The following is a 6,572-nucleotide window of genomic DNA, read 5'->3' on the forward strand; positions in this document are numbered from 1 at the left end:
GGCAAGGCTTCCTGAGACTGTGAAGAAAAACCTCAAGCCCTTTTGATCTTTCTGACAATAGCTAATATCCTGTTTGCATGAGATGTTGGTTTTTCAGAATTCTCTTTGCAGGGTGCTGGGGTATGGCATCCCCCAGCCCCGTTCCCACATGGAGTTTGCGTTCCAGAGCTCCAACACGCTTACCAGAAGAGCAAAAGTTGGAGAGATCGACAAGACTACATTTTGACAAGGCCGTGGAACGCTTGGAGCTCTTAGGCATTGTCCCAGCATTTTGGAAAACGTTTGGACAGTTCCTCATACAATTCCACATACATTTGCTCCGTGACAAACCTACAAATTTAGCTATCTACCAAGGGGAGGTGAAAAGGCGGGACAACATGAAGACTTTATGTGAATGTCCACGATGGCTTTATTCACAGTAGACCCAAACTAGAAGGAATCCAGAAATTTTTGGATTTGGGTAAACTCGAATTTTAAGGTGAAGAAAGGCTTGTTCCACTGCTGAACGCCTATGTAAGTTATGGCATCTTCGGTCCACGAGTAACACTTGTCAATAGCAACAACACGCTTCTGTCTCGTGAGAGAACAGGATGAATTCCAAACAACATTGTTTTGATTTAAAGAAGGCAGATTTAAGATCATATATACCGTATGATTCTACTTAAATGAAACTCTAAAACCAGGTAAAACTGAACTACAGGGACAGGAAACAGATAAGTGGTTGCCCAAGGCGAGGGTCTGAGGGAGTTTTGGGGGTGATGGAAATGTCCTCTATCCTGATAAGGATGTGTAGGTCTTCAAGACCGACTGGACCAAACCCTTAGATTGGATGTGTAAATTAAACCTCAATAAAATTTATATTACAAAGGAAAGGGAAGGAATACTAAGAACAATAAAAACAGTATGCTGATTTTCAACAAAAATAGGCCTACTGGGGTTTTGGGGGGATTATGTTGAATCTATAGGTCAGTTTTAACAGTATTGATTCTTCCATTCCATGAATATGGTATATCTCTCTATTTACTTTCTCTTAGTAGTGTTTTGTGGCTTCAGGGTCTTGTACTTCCATCACTAAGTTTATTCCTATGTGTTGCTATAGTTTAAAAAAATTCCTATTTCCATTTGTTGTCAGTATACAGAAATATTATTGATTCTCATATATTGACATCATATCCAACAATTTGGCCAAGATCACTTATTAATTCTAGTATTTTGTAGATTCTTTTTGATTTTTTAGGTACTTAGTTATGTCATCTTCAAAAAATGCCAGTTTCCCCCTTCCTTTTTAATACTGATAAACTTTTTTTCCTCTCCATGCCATATCACTGTGGCAAAGACCTCTAGTGACATGCTGAATATAAGTTTAGGGTAAGTACCCCTTATTATATTAAATAATTTTTTTCACTCCTAATTCACTGAGATTTAAAAAAAAAATTCGTTAAAACACGTACTGAATTTTATCAAAAGCTTTTTCTGCATCTGTTGAGATGATAATGTTGTTTTTCTTCTTTATTCAGTGAATGAGGTAGCTTATTCCAATTGAACTTGGAATGTTAAATCAACCTTGGTTTCTAAGATAAAGCTTTGATCATGTTATCCTTTGTAGATATTAATCAATTTGTTAATACTTCATTTAGAATTTTTGGCATCTGTGCTTGTTAATTAGCATGGCCTGTTCTTTTCCATTCTTATAATTTCCTTGTCAGGTTTTGGTGGCAATAGAGTGATCATCTCATTCTGATAATCCGAAGAATTCCTGGTCACAACACTGAAAGTCCCATTCTAGGAAACCCCACCTCAATCCCTAGCAGATGAGGACAGTTGGTTGCCCTAAGTGTCAGTGTTATTCTGGCCTCACACATGAGTTGGGAAATATTTCCTCTTTCCTGATTCTCTGAGTTTTTTTAAGACGGGTGTAACTTCTTAAATGTTTGAAAAGATGTATCAGTAAAGTCACCTGGGCCTAGAATTTTTTTAGAAAGGTTTAAATTATGGATTTAATTTATTTAATAGATACAAGAATATTCTTCTTGCATTGGTTTCATTAAGTTGTTTTTCAAGGAACTTTATCATTTTATCTAAGTTGTTAAATTTCCTGGAATAGAGTTATCAGATTTTCTTTCAATTCTGTTGTGTAATTTTCTGTGTAGAGATCTTGCAATATTAGTTAGATTATTCTGAAGTATTTGATCATTTTCAATGTCACTGTAAATTATTTTTTTTCAATTTCATACTCATACTCTTTGTTGCTGGTGATTCAAAATACTATTGATTTCACATTGTTTTAATTTAATTTACATCCAAATGTCTTGTTGAGCTTACTTATTAATTCCAGTAACTAATCTCTAGAATTTTAAAAATATTCTATGTACAAAAGGAGTTGTGTCGATGAATAATACACTTATTTCTTTCTTACCAGTACATATTCTTTACTTTTAAAATTTCTTTTTATTTCTCTTTTTCTTTTCTAGTTTTCTTTTTTCCCTTTTCTTATCTTCTTTTTTTCTCTTCCTCCTCTTCTTTATTCTTCCTTCTTTCTCCTTCTTCTTCCTCTTCCTTTTCCTCCTCTTGTTTTATTGCACTGGCTTGGACCCCAATTGTTGAATAGATATGGTATTTTTCTGTACAGGGCATCTCCCTGTGCTGTTCTGCATTTCAGAGGAAAATCTTTCAATATTTTATCTTTAAACATAAGTTAATTATGTTTTTGAATATCCTTCTTCTTTGAGGAATTAAAAAAAGGAAATAATTTCATAATCAAATAGCTCAAATTTGAAAGCCTCAAAGTAGAAAAAGCCTGTGACCAGAAGGAAAAAAAAAGTAGATTTGGGGTCTGGAATATAGCCTCCACTCAAACATATTTTTCTTTTCTCAATAGTAAACCACTTTCTGAGCAATTGTCTTTATAACATAATAAAATACAAATCTCTCTCTCTTTTTTAAAAATAATCTTATTTATGTAAGCCAGGAAAGGACCAATCCAGCCTCATCCCTTTTCCTCAGCTTGAAAACTTATCTTCCAAGACGAGTAGTGGAAAGACAAAACCTTCTTGATGGACACTTCTTGGGGCTGACTCCTAAAGCCTCCTTCTCTCACCAATGGGATCCAGGCGGAGACTGAGGGGGGCCTGGGTGGCTCGGTTGGCTGAGCATCGCCTTCAGCTCAGGTCATGATCCCAGGGTCCTGGGATGGAGCCCACCATCAGCCTCTTTCACTCCCTGCCCCTTACTCTGCTCATATTCTCTCTCCTCTCTCAAATTAAAAAAATAAATAAATAAAAAGGTGGAAACTGATACAATGCTTGGAACTCAAGCTGTGTGCCAATGGTTACGAAAACTTCACAGCTCCTAGAGGACCCCTCAGGGGGTCTCCTCCCCTTCTCGTACCTCCAAACCAAGACCACGCAAGACACCACCTTGGTGAATGCCAGTTCTAGGTACGATGATTTCTCTTTCCTTAAAGTTGTGTTTTGAGATTGATGAAATCAATTTGTAGGTGAGCTTTCTGAGAGCTACTACATGGTCATAGAAGTTCAGCCATCATCATGGGTCATCTCCCTGCTCTACCCTAGCAAACCGACCTCATTTGACACACATCCAAGATGTTAACCTGTCAATGTATTAATACAACATATGTGAATTCATGATTGTTTCTGGTTTTCTACCTGTCTACTCAGTATTGTTCCATCACCTTAGTTTATGATCAGCTCAACCGTGCGCCTGGAGCCTCATCACACACTCATCCCCGTGCCAGGCGCCATGAGTGTACATTCTAGACTGTCCTCTGAGAGTCGTATTCTGTTGGCACATTGCCTACAGCACTCCAGTGAAAACAGAAAGAATCAAGTTCTAAGTCACCGATCCCTGTCTTCGAGGGCAAACATTTGTTCAAGGACTGGAGAGAGTAGTTAGCGAAGATGTGAAGGGGTGTGTATGAGCTTGAAATATTCCTGGTCTTAAATCCAAAAACACTGAGATGTGTGTGCACAGGTGCTGAGAGGTGGGAAAACAAAACTGAGTCACACCACAATTGGCTGAATGTATCTCTCTGGCTATAGCTGCCATTGGCCAATCCTGCTCACTCTATCTTTAAAATCAACCCCCAAACCCGCTTTTGTTCTCCATTTGCACCACCAGTCCTGGTCCACGTCACTGCCCTGGTGGCCTAGGTCTTCAGTAGTTTCCTGCTGGCTTCCTGTGAATTCACCTCTGTCCCTATGCTCCGTACACATGCATAGATCTGACCTTGCCCTGCTCAGATCTTTGGTGGATTTTCATCACACGGAAACCAGATCAGAGTTCTTCCAATGGTCCAGGCCTTCCATGATCTGCTGATCTCCAAGCACACAGGTTTTCTTGGGGATCCTTGAAGACTCCCAGCTCATATTCTCCAGGCTTTTGGAGTTGATGGTCCTGGGCTTAAAACAGTCTCCCCTCCTAGCTCACAAGACCTACTTTATCTCATCATTGAGGTCTCCACTGAAATACCACTTCTTCCTAGAAGTCTTCCCCCAACCCCCCATCTGATCACTCTCTAAGCCCCTCCCAGCCTCATCTCTTCCCAGCATCTGTCATCACCTGAGACCACAGGTGAAGGCTTTGTCCCCTCTGCCATCTGCTGTGAGTCTAGAAGGCCTGGCTCATGGCTGATGGCCATTAATATTTGGTGAATCAATTAATGCATCTAGCTCTACTCCACTAGACTTCCAAAGGGGCTCCGTCCCCACAGCAGCGGGGCTATGCTCTCTCCTGATTAAACATTTTAAAGCTGTGTTGTGTGTGCAGAAATCCCTCGGGACGGAGAGGCCCCTTACAGAATGTGCGAAGCGTCTCTAGTCTCTATCGAGTGCTGTGAGAACACCTTTGGGCTCCCTCTCCTTTGTCTGCAGAGCAGCTGTGAGTCTAAGCTTGGACTCAATCACACGGAGAACCCCCCCCCCCACCCCGAGCTGCCATTTTGCCTGCCTCTCTTGGTGTGTTGGCTCAGCACCGGGCAGGACCTATCCGTTCTTTTATAAAAGGAGCATCTGTGTTCCAAAGACTCTCTTATGTGAAGTTTCTGAAAAGGTTCACTTACCTTGCTTACTAATTAAAGGCAAGTCACATTTTCCCCCTCTCTGGTCTCTGAAGTCATCCCACCAACAGCCACCCGATAGCCTCATCCAGGTCCGGTTACACAGCTGCCTGCGATAATGCCATTTGCATTTGCGATGATTGAGTCGACAAGGCTGAGTGACTTGGGGAAGTATTTCCCGATTGGAAGAACCTGTTGGCAGCCTGCTTACCATCACACTTGCTTTTATAATGAAAAAGGAAAATATTTCTGCTTTTAATGATGGCGGCCCCAGAAATGGTGAGTAAAGTGGGTCGGGGAGAGATCACGCTTCTGAGAGATGGTTTCTCGACATTTCTGCGTGTTCTGAAACCGACCAAGGATGGCCCGTTTGGGAAGGGACTTCCGTGCCTAGGTTCAAGGTTTCAGAAAGCATTTTACCACTTGTTCTTACTCTGGTCATTAAGTTAGGCTGCGTCATTTGCCACATGCTGATAGTACGCGGCAAGTGTCAGCAAGGATCAGAAGCAAAAATGCCAGGTGTGTATTTACTAGTTTTCTAAGATTCTCTTCAGAGCCACTTTTGAGGTGGAGATGAAATAAATATTTTTAGTGCATAATCCTTGCTTCCTTTTTCCTAAGACTGCCTGGAGCAGCGTGAAGACAGAGTTTGCCTTAAACGGCTTCGTAGTTTCCTGTTGGATCTCCAACATTACAGCCAGTAAACAGAAATTAAAAAGGGGTGATTTAAGGATCTATGTTTATGTGACTGTTGGAACCTCCTTTAAGGAAGCAGGTTCCCAGAGAACTCGTGGCTGACTGATGAACTGGGAAGGTGAGTTGGGATTTATTTGGGAACATTCCGCCATTTCCTCGCTCACTCTGCTCCTCTTAGAGCCGCAGGAATGACTTTCGGAGGCTTCTGACCTCTCTGGCTTTGCGATAGGTGGAATTCTCTTGGAGGAAACAAAGCCCCAGTGTAGCTGGTGCAAGCCAGAGGTGCCCAGCTGCTCCCCCCTTTGCCGTGTGGGGGACTGGGCACCTAGAAGGCATGGATACTTCCATCCTTAACTAGGTCACGCCTGCGCGAGCCAGGGAAGGGCTGTGTTTATGGGAAACTGCAAATACTGTGGATGACTGTCCCCTCCCTGGTGGACACTTTTTGGGCGTGGACACTGTGAGTATAAGAAACTTCTTATGGTTACAATAGGTGTCCCACAGGTGCAGGCAAAGGGTTGAGTTTATGTGGGACAAAGAACAATGACAAAAAAAAAAAAAAAAGAAGGAAAGTGCTTTGAAAGTGATTTATCTTCTGAAGAATAATGGTGCAGTAATTTCCAAATCATAAGAGGGTATATCTCTGAAGACGGCTAGTCCTTTGATTTTAAGATCGGTAGAATACACAGTGAGAAAGTCATTATTTTAGCAGAATTAAGTTCATAGTTCTGCATTAACTGGAAGTTTCTCTGTGACCTGTTGTGGCTCATGAAAAGAACTTGTTCTCCCTGGACAAAGAGTT

This window comes from Lontra canadensis, unplaced genomic scaffold, assembly GCF_010015895.1.
Source record: "Lontra canadensis isolate GAN:19392208 unplaced genomic scaffold, GSC_riverotter_1.0 scaffold29, whole genome shotgun sequence".
Taxonomy (NCBI): Eukaryota; Metazoa; Chordata; class Mammalia; order Carnivora; family Mustelidae; genus Lontra; species Lontra canadensis.